Source organism: Oncorhynchus clarkii, chromosome 20 (assembly GCF_045791955.1).
Source record: "Oncorhynchus clarkii lewisi isolate Uvic-CL-2024 chromosome 20, UVic_Ocla_1.0, whole genome shotgun sequence".
NCBI lineage: Eukaryota > Metazoa > Chordata > Actinopteri > Salmoniformes > Salmonidae > Oncorhynchus > Oncorhynchus clarkii.
This window is the reverse complement of record NC_092166.1, coordinates 58,128,617-58,143,282: the sequence shown is the minus strand read 5'-3', so window position 1 is coordinate 58,143,282 and position 14,666 is coordinate 58,128,617.

The following is a 14,666-nucleotide window of genomic DNA, read 5'->3' as shown; positions in this document are numbered from 1 at the left end:
TAGGAGTATTTGTAGATGAAAGTGCATAATTGGCATACATTAATGTCGTAAATAGACAAGATATTGAGTTTCTTAAACAAAGGTGCAGATGGAGCCAGGTAATTAGAGGAGGACTTGCTCATTTCTTTTGTATCATGAATAATCTGTGTTGGTGTACAGATCCTTGTGACGTGAGGCCGGCATTATCACGATGAAACATGAAGTGATGGCGACGGATGAATTGAATGACAATGTCTTCAGGATCTCGTCACGGTATTTCTTTGCATTCAAATTGCCATCGAAAAAAGGCAATTGTGTTCGTTGTCCGTAGCTATTGCCTTGCCCATACCATAACCTCACCGCCACCATGGGCCACTCTGTTCACAACGTTAACATCAGCAAACCACTCGCCAACACAATGCCATACATGAGGTTGTGAGGCCGGTTGGACATACTGACAAATTCCCCAAACCGACGTTGGAGGCAGCTTATGGTAGAGACATGAACATTCAATTATTTGGCAACAGCTCTGTTGGACATTCCTGCAGTCAGCATGGCAATTGCACGCTCCCTCAAAACTTGAGACATCTGTGGCATTGTGTTGTGTGACAAAACTGCACTTTTTAGAGTGGCCTTTGATTGTCCCCAGCACAAGCTGCACCTGTGTAATTACCATGCTGTTTAATCTGCTTCTTGATATGCCACACATCAGGTGGATGGATTATCTTGTCAATGGAGAAATGTTCACTAACAGGGATGTAAACCAATGTGTACCCAAAATTTGAGAGAAATACATTTTTTTGTGCATATGGGACATTTCTAGGATCTTTTATTTCAGCTCATGAAACATGGGACCAACACTTTACATGGTGCATTTATATTTTTGTTCAGTGTAATAACATTCTATTCCCCGATGGAAAAAATAACTGATCATGACATTTTAAAAATACATGGCACTTGGAATTTCCCCAGATACTTATGGAGCTGAATGTCATTGTAAAGATGATAAAAAATCAATAAACCATTCTTACATGTGGCATTTTCAATTCATTTTCTAGGAGGCACGTCCTGCAGGGAGTGACAGATGAGGTTCAGGTTTCGCCTCAGAGAACAAAGGTCATTACCAGGGCCAAAGACAACTGTGGAAATCAGTAAACCCACCACTCTGGAAACCTCTACGGTCACTTTGGATACAATGGCAACTGCATGGCCAAATGAAGGAAGAGGTGGTAACCTAAAAACACATAGAGTACATGACAAAAGTATGTGGACAGATGCTCGTCAAACATCTGATTTCAAAATCCTGGGCATCAATATGGAGTTGGTCCCCCCCTTGGCTGCTATAACAGCCTCCACTCTTCTGGGAAGGCTTTCCACTAGATGTTGGAACATTGCTGCGGGGACTTGCTTCCATTCAGCCACAAGAGCATTAGTGAGGTTGGGCACTGATGTTCGGCAATTAGGCCAAAGGTGTTTGATGGGGTTGAGGTCAGGGCTCTTTGCAGGCCAGTCAAGTTCTTACACACTGATCTCAACAAACCATTTCTTTATGGACCTCGCTTTGTGCACGGGGGCAAATGTCATGCTGAAACAGGAAAGGGCCTCCCCCAAACTGTTGCCACAAAGTTGGTAGCTTTTTTGCCTTCACTGGAACTAAGGGGCAAAAAAACAGCCCCAGACTTTTATTCCTCCCCCACCTAACTTTACATTTGGCACTATGTATTGGAGCAGGTAGCAATCTGCTGACATCCGCCAAACCCAGATTCTTCCGTCAGACTGCCAGAGGGTGAAGTGTGATTCATCACTCCAGAGAACCCGTTTCAACTGCTCCAGAGTCCAATGACAGCGAGCTTTACACCACTCCAGCCGAAGCTTGGCATTACGCATGGTAATCTTAGGCTTGTGTGTGGCTGCTCAGCCATGGAAACCCATTTCATGAAGCTTGCGATGAACAGTTATTGTGCTGACAGTTGCTTCCAGAGGCAGTTTGGAACTCAGTAGTGAGTGTTGCAACCGAGGACAGACGATCTTTATGCACTACACGCTTCAGCACTCGGTGGTCCCATTCTGTGAGCTTGTGTTGCTTCCCACTTTGAGGCTGAGCTGTTGTTGCTCCTAAACGTTTCACTTCACAATAACAGCACTTACTTACCGGAGAAGCTCTAAATTTGATGAACTGACTTGTTGTAAAGGTGGTATCCTATGACAGTGTCACGTTGAAAGTCACTGAGTTCTTCAGTAAGGCCATTCTACTGCCAATGTTTGTCGATGGAGATTGCATGGCTGTGTGCTTGATTTTCACACCTGTTAGCAACAGGTGTGGCTGAAATAGCCGAATCCACTAATTTGAAGGGGAGTTGACATACTTTTGGATATCTAGTGTATATTTGTAGCCTCAACATAGCAGACAAATGTATAGTTATGCAAAACCATAGCTTTGTCTGTCTAAAATCACCTCCTCATCAATGAACTAAACTCAAACGGTGCTGAAGTTTCAACTCTGTGACGCTTAATAATAAATGAAGATTTACAGCACAAAATATCTGGAGCCCAGATGTTTACCCACTAGAGAGAGAGAGGCAGGCAGGAGAATTCAAAAACAGCTCCCAAGCTCTGCTCTGCTCCTTTCCCATACAGAAGCACTAATTAGTCTCTGCCTCAGAAGAGTTTTAAAAAGAGAATTGCCCCTCATCTACAAGGGTAATGATAAAACAATGCAGCCATACCTTCAGCAATTAAAACAGAAGCTGTAATACCAAGACACTAATGGCCATAAGTTGCAAGGCTGTTTATATTAACAGGAATGCTCTCCTTTGGCTGACTTTTCACACTTTTACGACTCATAATCAAATAAGTTACAATCGTCAAGAGGGTGATATAGTGTTTACCAAAGTGAAGAGTGAGACATTGTAAATAGATTTTTGAAAGGCACCGATCATGAGAGACAGGGAAGGAGAAACTGAAATACAGAGAGGAAGAAAGCGTGAGAGTCAGTTTTATTGGTGGCCAAAGACAAATCGTTGTCTCTCTTTGGACAGACTGTTTTGTTCTGATGACTCTCTCTGTGCTGTATTTCCTTGGCTGCACAGAGGGCTCCATCAATACCCTCTGTGGGGGCCACTCAGTCAGGTGAGGACAACGGAGCTAAGGGCAGCATCCTGACTGTCACAACCGTGGCAGGTACAGTAAACTCCTTTCCAACAACCACCAGAGACATATCTCTGATGCATTGTACACCCCCATCCAAAATAACCTTACAGTGCCCTACTGTAACAATGCCCCCAAACTGGCAGGTCTAAATCTACATATGATCTATCTGAAATACAGTATTGTCAGGTTATAAATCATTTTAGGACACTGAGGGGCCGTGGGAGTTGTGTTGTGTGGGGTGTTGCATTTTCATGGTCTAATCTTGGGTTTCTTTACAAGCTGATTAGGATGATGGATTTGGTGCTTGGTGTTTTAGTCTGTTACGCTCTGCTGGTTGTCATCCGGAGGTCTTGTCACGGCTGTAGACCCAGCCTCTCTGAGAGAATGATGTATCTGTTCAAAAGGCCCCCTGGAGAAAGAGACAGAAATATTGAATTATGGCTATGACTTAAAATATGATTAGGAAGAATAACCTAACTGGTAAACTCCCCTCACAGGCAATGTTCCCTCTAATTTTTCTCGGCACTAAGCAAATTGTAGGTCTGCTGAGTGCAAACTTGTGAAAATCCTGTGCAACGTCCAGTGCGCATTTACTGTGAACTGTACCCGCTCTAGTTTACAGTTTTAACAGTGGCCAAGTAGACGACTGTGGCTATTTGATCATAATGTAGGCCTACCAGTGTCTTACCATCAAAAACTATGGAGAAAATGCATCCCACAACATTTTAACATGGAAATAGCTGTTCTATCATTCAGCCTACAGTCGCAGCCAATATGTGGTGTTCAATGTAGGCCGACATTCCATGAGACTTTTGAAAAAAAACATGTAGGGCTTGACATGAACCTGTTTATCCACTTGTCCTTCAGACAAGGAGGCGACTGAAAATGGTGTTGTGTTGTTGGACGCAAGAAACCACTTTACAAAATAAAATGCATTATTATTCCTATAGCATTATTACAGAGAATCAGACAAGCTATGCTACCCTCTCTGCCTATTGGCTACTTAGCTTATTCAAGCCTGTCTAAACAAAAGCTGACTTGCTTTTCAAAGATGTCTAGAAATGTACACTTTTTTGTGCTCTTGTAGGAAGCAATCCCTCCCCTACTGCTGACTAAAAATGATCTACAACTGGGCTAATAACTCACTAACTAGCAAAGGTTGTGAACAAAATGTGCACACGTGGCTACATGAAGCTCTCGCTTTGATCTCAAAACAAGCACATCTACTCACGACCACAGCTGTAAACAGTCCAGATCATAGCAAATGGCATAGACACATATGGCAATGATCTATTTGCATATTGGCCTATTGCAGCTCTGATTGGTTATGCTGCACCGGTCTGAGTAGAGTCGGGGCTGAATAGAATCCAACTAGGATGTGTTCTGCCTAGAACAACATCTCTTGCATAGTACGTTTTCTTTTGATATGTTGCATTGAAAGTGGCTAATATTGCGTTGATTCGATCATAATTGCCACAGTAAAGGGAAACGTTGATAGTGTTAACTAACAGGGACATCTCTAGAAAGTTGAGTGAAGTTCAATCTTGTGCATCTCTCTGTGGGCTGATACAGTATTTAGTCTGCACGACAGTCCCGTGGTCAGTTTTGCCAATTTAGCGACTTTGTCAGACCCCTCTAGCGGGAACATTTTCAAAAAAAAACGACTAGCGACTTTTTCTGGTGTTATTGGAGACTTTGAGACTCTGACGTGAAAGCACGTATCGGTCTTACTCTTCTCAACGAGCAACGGGTGCGGCCATGGGCCGCACCCGTTGCACTCACAGCACAGCAGTCCCTCCCAGCTGCAGTCAGAGTAGGAGATGTTCAACCCTCCGTGTCCAGACTGCAAATGAATCGTGCATGCGGGAAGCTCCCGCTGGCTGATCCCTCCCTGGCTTGCATTCTGGGCGGGATGAAAAATGATCTTTGTCTAAAATAAATCACTGCACAAAAATAAATCACTGCATTTGACTCACACAGCCTGTCACTTACTCACCAAGTCCGCTGTGTGTGTGCTTCCCTGTGACATAAGCTAAACACCTAGCTGGCTAGCTCATCAAGTCTCAATCTAAACTGTACACTCAAAAATACAGAACGGGGTGAGAATCAAACCCTGAATTCAAAGGCTGGTTGAAGCCGTTTATTGGAGATGATACACAAGCATCCTGCCTGTATTGTAAGGCTGATTTCTCCGCCAAACTTAGTGATGTAAAAAAACACATGACAACTCAAATACATACTCAAAAGGCAAAGCCTTATAACAGTTCCACCCAAAACAAGCTGCCATTTATGGTTAAAAAAATTGGCTCTGCAAAAAAGGCTGAGGCCACCATGGAATTAGCTATCACTGAACACTGTTCCATGCTGGCATGTGATCACATTGGAGAAGCATGTAGAGCTGCTTTCTCTGACTCCACTGCTGCTACCCACTTCAACATGCACAGGACAAAGTGCACAGAAGTGTTCTAGCACCATACTTTCTGAAAAAGTTGGTCGCAGATGTGGATGACCAGCATTTCAGCCTCCTCCTCGATCAGTCCACGGATGTAAGTGTTTCTAAGTACCTGGGGGTTGTGATAAGGTACTTTAGTGACACCAAGCAGACAATTGTATCAACATTTCTGGGACTTGTTGAGTTGGAGGGAGGAGATGCCAAATCTATAGCCGGTGCTGTTGTGGCTTTCCTCGAGAAGTGTTGTCTTAAAAAAAGAGAAACTCCTGGGGATAGGGACTGACAATGCCTTTGTTATGATGGGGATTAACAATGGGGTCCATAAAGTGCTGAAGGAGGAGTATGGCCTCAAATATTGGTTCTTATTCACTCTCTGCAGCTTGCTGTAAGTCATGCTTCCAATGACACCATCCCCCTTAGTGTGGAATACTTGGTACGAGAGACCTATAACTGTTTTTCAGTGTCTCTAAACCACAGGGAGGCCTACAAGGCCTAGCGACTTGGAGAAACCTTTACAGATAACCAAGGTGTGTGCCACACTTTGGCTCTCCATTGAACCCACGGTTTCACGCATTTTGGACCAGTGGTAGGAGCTTAGGCTGCATTTCGCAGTCACCAAGTCCAGTGAACACTGCTACATGGCTGAGGTTTTATACTCCATGTACAGTGATCCTCAAAACATAGTGTATCTGATTTTTCTGAAGTCAAAAAAGTGCAGGGTGAGATACAGTTGACCATCAAGGCTTTTGAGGGAGAGCAAGTAGATCCTCTTAAGCTACTTGACAGCTTGATTAGCCTGATCAAGTCTGTGAGCAGCAGGGTGCTGAATCCACTGGCAAATGTTGATGTACTCAAAGGGCCTATTGATGGATACATCAGTCCCAAACCGTACCTTGGTTACGTTTTTGAGTCAAAGGCAGCTGAGCTCCACCTGGCGCCTGAGGATGAAAACAATGTCCGAAAGCAGTGTGTAGCCTTCACCATCTCCCTCACTAATGAGTTGAGGGTGAGACTCCTGGACAACATCGAAGCATTGCTGTACATGTCAGTTTTCAATGTGGAGGAAACTCTAAAGCACAATAAGAGGAGAAATATAAAAAAAATAGCCAAGCTCCTTGGTTACTCCACTGCAGAGATAGACAAGATTGTCCAGCAATGGTGTGCCATCCATCTTAGTAAATGGAATGAGACAAAAAACACACTGGGCTTCTGGAGTGAGATTTGGAAGTTCAGGGATGCAGCTGATATCAACCCGTTTCAAGAACTTGCCATGGCTGCTGTGTCTGTGTTGTCCTTGCCACACTCGAATGCTGAAGTCGAGAGAGTATTCAGTCAGATGAGTGTGGTAGAAAGCAAACTTAGAAATGGGATGTCCTTGCAGACCCTTAACTCCATCCTGTACATTCGATATGGACTGAAGCTGTCTGGTGAGGCTTGCTATGAGCACCAGCTGCCTGATAATGTTTTGCAGCTTTTTGGCTCATCAGCTGCTTACTCATTTAAATCAGCTCCCTCAGTTGCTGAACCTGCCATAGAGAGCCTTGACCAAAATGACGATGACCCACTCTTTCTGTGAGCCAGCACAGCCTGTGTGTGTGTGGAGGGGGGGTCTGGAAAGAAAAAAAAAATTAACCTGAATTACCATACTTTTCTCACATTGCCATTGACAGTTTTTTCTATTGCCTCATTTTAGTCCATTTAAATTGTTAGTGTAGATTGTATACCAAAAAATGTAAAAAATGTTGTGGTTAAAAATATTAATGTTTTACTGTGACTTGTTGTAGGCTCCTGTGGACCATAAGATTAAAAAACAAACCAAATTAATATATATTTATTTTTTATTTTTATTTTTTAAACTAAATAACTCCGTCAGTGTCTCTTTTGGGTCACTTTTGCCGTGTCAAGCCCAGATAAAGGAGCAGGGTTGGAATTGTGACATAAAAAAAACAGAAAAAAGTTAATTTATAGTTCTAAACATATTTAGAGTGTTTTTTTTACTCGCTTTTTTTGTCTCTCCCAAGACGTTGTTTCTCTCTCCTACAGCGTCCATCACAATTACATGCACATGGCCAATTATGTGAAATTTGGTGATGACGTCATTTAGCGACTTCTAGCGACTTTTAAGACAGCCAATAGCTACTTTCCTTACTGAGGAGTTGGCAACAGTGCCCGTGGGAGCTGCACGGCAGTCTCGAGGGAATATTGCTCCCATTTATGCATGTAAACACAGGCAATAGTATGTAAATTAATGCAGCATTTCCCTGCCGATTGATATTGAATCTGTCCCTAAATCCCCCCATATCCCCTGCTAACTTCTCAGCAGTTATTCCAAAAAGAGCCTAGATAAAAATCCTTTCATCACCACCCTTTAACGCACTGAGGTTTTAATTATGAACTTGCTGATTTAGACTTTGCTATTCATTTGTGAACCAATGCTCAAATTACGATGTTAATGGAATAGAACTAATGAAGTAAATCCAATAACTTAAGATGTATGATTTATTGAAAGAATTGTAAAGTGAAAATGCGAAATGCGAAATGATTAGGCCGCTGATAGGCTACAACGGTCCCGCAACCAGCGAACATGTGAGCAGTGCATTATGAGCGACTTAATAGGCGCATGCAGCCCTAAAAGGAAAATGCAATCATCTGCGTTGTTTGTGCAACATGGGCCCCGGTCCGCGGCTGTCACAGACACAATGGATTGGCTTGATGAAGAGTAGTGCATCCCAGCTAACAATCAGGCCACCAGCAATATGTCACAATATTTGAGGATAACACATCATGTAGAGCCCCAACGAATATTGCTGTCTTCCTAAACACAACATTGTTATAGCTTATTCCTGATAGGGTCATGGAGTCTTTTTCCTAATTACGTTTCCCCCTGTTGTTTCAGCTGCTGGTCCTTGCCTTGTCTGTACAAGGAGAAGGCATTATTTGATTTGCTAATGGCAAATAGGCATTGTAGACATCTGGTGATGGGATTGGTATGAAGATGAGTATCACAGACTCTGTTGTACGCCTAATATCATGTGCATACATATCAGCTATATCAGATGAACAGATTATGTGGGTGGTCTCTCAGATGGACGAAATTAAACAATGAGTTCATAAATCAAACCAACAGGTGCCAAAGAAAGGTTTCAGATTGCAATGATGACCCCAAGACCGATTTTCTAAATTCAACCACCTCCTCATTTGACCCCGGCCAAATTAATATGCCTCACATATTGTTCAGATTCATATTTCCAGTCTCTTGCTGCTGTCCAACAAAGAAGAAATGTATGCATTATTAGTTGAATCACCTCACTTCATATCCCCAAGACTCAATACCTTTTCATCTGTGTCTTCAGGCAGGAAAAGCTAAATATTGTTTACCTTCAGGTTTCTCATTTAATTTGTTTTGTTATGAGGTGTGACAAATGGAATAGGGATGATCATTAATTTTCCATCCTTGAGACGGTGACACTCAACTTTATATCATATTATTTCCAACAGACATCTAACAGTTTCATTCACACTCTGTGAGCAGATTTCTCTCTCAGAGTTTCCAGGTTGAAAACCGACTGAGCCAGTGCTCAGATACTGAGATGTGGAATACTGCTCTACAGCACCATGGTCTTCATTTTGCCCATCCGCTCCGTCTCAGACTTAGATGAAGTCAGATGAAACCAAAGGAAAACATAGATGAAGATGGAACCATGCGGTCTGATGAGAGAAATCCCATCAGAAGCTTGATCTCTAGTCTTCATTACAGACATGACAGCATGTCAAGGCTCAGAGAGCGTCCATGATGAATTCCTGTAAGCAACATCTGGAGCCAAGAGCCCCACAGCATGCATGGAATTGTTAAGATATCAGAGTCAGTGATCATTTTAGTATTTTGAGTAATTCTGACCATCTGTTCAGGATGATCATGAGGAGGTGTCAATTAACAAGTCATCACTGGCTTCAGGGCAAGGCTGTCATCAAACTTAGCTTAACTAAGGGCGACTTAGCTAATTGGCTGCTGTACAGGTCTACATTAAAGAAGCAACAGTTTCTGTCTGTCGCCCCAGAGGAAAGAGATATTTGAAGAAAATCTATGGGATCAGATGTAAAATTAGGAATTAATGAATCGATATAGATGGAAATGATAAGTGCACACAATCAAACCACATATGATTTATTTGTAGCTTATGAAACAAACAGTGAGTGGTCAAATACTTTTTGGTTTTGTTGTCAGCAAAGGCTGTTGGTAAATATTGCAGTCACAGTCACACTGTCAGTGATGTGAATAAATAGCAGAGATGCCCTTTAACTTAGTGTTGTCACATCTAATCATATCTGGTATCTCTTTTGTTTGGAAATGTTGTCACATATTGGCTCTGTATCGTTTGTAGTAACAGTCTGCCTTATTTTAAATAACAAATGGGTACTTGATGGTTTCAAAAAAACTATTATTGATATACAGTACCAGTCAAAGGTTTGTACACCTACTCATTCCAGGGTTTTTCTTTATTTTCATTATTTTATACATGTAGAATAATAGTGAAGACAACACAACTATGAAATAACACATATGGAATCATGTAGTAACCAAAAAAGTGTTAAGCAAATCAACGTATATTTTATATTTGAGATTATTCAAAGTAGCCACCCTTTGCCTTGACGACAGCTTTACACACTCTTGGCATTCTCTCAACCAGCTACATGAGGTGGTCACTTGGAATGCATTTCAATTAACAGGTGTGCCTTGTTAAAAGTTCATTTGTGGAATTTCTTTCCTTCTTAATGTGTTTGAGCTAATCAGTTGTGTTGTGACAAGGTAAGGGTGGTATACAACTGCTCCGCCCACAACCGTAAGGCTCTCCAGAGGGTAGTGAGGTCTGCACAACGCATCACCGGGGGCAAACTACCTGCGCTCCAGGACACCTACACCACCCGATGTCACAGGAAGGCCATAAAGATCATCAAGGACAACAACCACCCGAGCCACTGTCTGTTCACCCCGCTATCATCCAGAAGGCGAGGTCAGTACAGGTGCATCAAAGCAGGGACCTAGAGACTGAAAAACAGCTTCTATCTCAAGGCCATCAGACTGTTAAACAGCCACCACTAACATTGAGTGGCTGCTGCCAACATACTGACTCAACTCCAGCCAGCCACTTTAATAATGGAAATTGATGTAAAAAATGTATCACTAGCCACTTTAAACTATGCCACTTAATATATAATGTTTACATACCCTACATGACTCATCTCATATGTATATACTGTTCTCTATACCATCTACTGCATCTTGCCATCTTTATGTAATACATGTATCACTAGCCACTTTAAACCATGCCACTTAATATATAATATTTACATACCCTACATGACTCATCTCATATGTATATACTGTACTCGATACCGTCTACTGCATCTTGCCTATGCCGTTCTGTACCATCACTCATTCATGTATCTTTATGTACATATTCTTTATCCCTTTACACTTGTGTGTATAAGGAAGCAGTTGTGGGAATTGTTAGGTTAGATTACTCGTTGGTTACTACTGCATTGTCGGAACTAGAAGCACAAGCATTTCGCTACACTCACATTAACATCTGCTAACCATGTGTATGTGACAAATACAATTTGATTTGATTTGATACAGAAGATTGCCCTTTTTGGTAAAAGACCAAGTCCATATTATGTCAAGAACAACTCAAATAAGCAACAAGAAATGACAGTCCATCATTAATTTTAAATACCGAAGATCAGCCAATCCGGAAAATTTCAAGAACTTTGAAAGTTTATTCAAGTGCTGACGGAAAAACCATCAAGCGCTCTGATGAAACTGGTTCTCATGAGGACCACCACAGGAAAGGAAGACCCAGAGTTACCTCTGCTGCAGAGTATAAGTTAATTACAGTTACCAGCCTCGGATATTGCAGCACAAATAATTGCTTCACAGAGTTCAAGTAACAGACACATCTCAACATCAACTGTTCAGAGGAGACTGCGCGAATCAGGCCTCCATGGTCGAATTGCTACAAAGAAACCACTACTAAAGGACACCAATAAGGAGAAGAGATTTGCTTGGGCCAAGAAACACGAGCAATGGACATTAGACTGGTCCTTTGGTCTCATGAGTCCAAATGCTGTGTCTTTGTGAGACGGAGAGTAGTTGAACAGATGATCCCTGCATGTGTAGTTCCCACCGTGAAGCATGGAGGATGAGGTTTGATGGTGTGGGGGTGCTTTGCTGGTGACACTGTCAGTGATTTATTTAGAATTCAAGGCACATTTAACCAGCATGGCTACCACAGCATTCTGCAGCGATACGCCATCCCATCTGGTTTGCGCTTAGTGGGACTATCATTTGTTTTTCAACAGGATAATTACCCAACACACCTCCAAGCTGTGTAAGGGCTATTTGACCAAGAAGGAAAGGAATGGAGTTCTGCATCAGGGATGGGGCTTGCTGTACCCAAAGAGGGCAACGTCATGACAACAGTATATACACATTGTATGATTTTTAAGTAATTAATTTGCATTTTATTGCATGACATAAGTATTTGATACATTAGAAAAGCAGGACTTAATATTTGGTACAGAAACCTTTGTTTGCAATTACAGAGATCATACGTTTCCTGTAGTTCTTGACCAGGTTTGCACACACTGCAGCAGGGATTTTGGCCTACTCCTCCATGCAGACCTTCTCCAGATCCTTCAGGTTTCGGGGCTGTTGCTGGGCAATACGGACTTTCAGCTCCCTCCAAAGATGTTCCAGGACCTTGAGATGCTTCTTACGGAGCCACTCCTTAGTTGCCCTGGCTGTGTGTTTCTGGTTGTTGTCATGCTGGAAGACCCAGCCACGACCCATTGTCAATGCTCTTACTGAGCATATGTACCGATACATGGCCCCATCCATCCTCCCCTCAATACGGTGCAGTCATCCTGTCCCCTTTGCAGAAAAGCATCCCCAAAGAATTATGTTTCCACCTCCATGCTTCATGGTTGGGATGGTGTTCTTGGGGTTGTACTCATCCTTCTTCTTCCTCCAAACACGGCGAGTGGAGTTTAGACCAAAAAGCTCTATTTTTGTCTCATCAGACCACATGACCTTCTCCCATTCCTCCTCTGGATCATCCAGATGGTCATTGGCAAACTTCAGATGGGCCTGGACATGAGCTGGCTTGAGCAGGGGGACCTTGCGTGCGCTGCAGGATTTTAATCCATGACGGTGTAGTGTGTTACTAATGGTTTTCTTTGAGACTGTGGTCCCAGCTCTCTTCAGGTCATTGACCAGGTCCTGCCGTGTAGTACTGGGCTGATCCCTCACCTTCCTCATGATCATTGATGCCCCACGAGGTGAGATCTTCCATGGAGTCCCAGACCGAGGGAGATTGACCGTCATCTTGAAATTCTTAGATTTTCTAATAATTGCGCCAACAGTTGTTGCCTTCTCACCAAGCTGCTTGCCTATTGTCCTGTAGCCCATCCTAGCCTTGTGCAGGTCTACAATTTTATCCCTGATGTCCTTACACAGCTCTCTGGTCTTGGCCATTGTAGAGAGGTTGGAGTTTGTTTGATTGAGTGCGTGGACAGGTGTCTTTTATACAGGTAATGAGTTCAAACAGGTGCAGTTAATACAGGTAATGGGTGGAGAACAGGAGGACTTCTTAAAGAAAAACGAACAGGTCTTTGAGAGCCGGAATTCTTACTGGTTGGTAGGTGATCAAATACTTATGTCATGCAATAAAATGCTAATTAATTACTTAAAAATCATACAATGTGATTTTCTGGATTTTTGTTTTAGATTCTGTCTCTCACAGTTGAAGTGTACCTATGATAAAAATTACATACCTCTACATGCTTTGTAAGTAGGAAAGCCTGCAAAATCGGCAGTTTATCAAATAATTGTTCTCCCCACTGTACATAAGTATTCAGACCCTTTGCTATGAGACTCGAAATTGAGCTCAGGTGCATCCTGTTTCCATGGATCATCCCTGAGATGTTTCTACAACTTGATTGGAGTCCACCTGTGGTAAATTCAATTGATTGGACATGATTTGGAAAGGTACACATCTGTCTATATAAGCTCTCACAGTTGACAGTGCATGTCAGAGCAAGAACCAAGCCATGAGGTTGAAGGTATTGTCCGTAGAGCTCCGAGACGGGATTGTGTCGAGGCACAGATCTGGGGAAGGGTACCAAAACATTTCTACTGCATTGAAGGTCCCCCAAAACACAGTGGCCTGCATCATTCTTAAATGGAAGAAGTTTTGAATCACCAAGACTCTTCCTAAAGCTGGCAGCCCGGCCAAACTGAGGTAATCGGGGGAGAAGGGCCTTGGTGACCAAGAACCCGATGGTCACTTTGACATAACTCCAGAGTTCCTCTGTGGAGATGGGAGGGCCTTCCAGATGGACATCCGTCTCTGAAGGACTCTTCTCAGTAGAAGGCACATGACAGCCCGCTTGGAGTTTGCCGAAAGGCCCCTAAAGGACTCTCAGACCATGAGAAACAACATTCTCTAGTCTGATGAAACCAATATTGAACTCTTTGGCCTGAATGCCAAGCGTCAGGTCTGGAGGAAACCTGGCACCGGCCCTACGGTGAAGGATGAGGGTGGCAGCTTAATGCTTTTGGGGATGTTTTTCAGTGGCAGGAACTGGGAGACTAGTCAGGATCGAGGGAAAGATGAATGGAGCAAAGTACTGAGAGATCCTTGATGAAAACCTGCTCAAGAGGGCTCAGGACCTCAGACTGGGGCAAGGGTTCACCTTCCAACAGGACAACGACCCTATGCACACCCCCAAGACAAGGCAGCAATGCTCCACATCCAGCCTGACAGAGCTTGAGAGGATCTGCAGAGAAAAATGGGAGAAACTCCCCAAATACAGGTGTGCCAAGCTTTGTAGCATCACACCCAAGAAGACTCAAGGCTGTAATCGCTGCCAAAGGTTCTTCAACAAAGTACTGAGTAAAGGGTCTGAATACTTATGTAAATGTGATATTTCCATTTTTTATTTGCAAAATTTCTAAAAAACAGTTTTTGTTTTGTCAATATGGGGAATTGTGTGTAGATTGATAAAGGAAAAAAGCTATTTAATC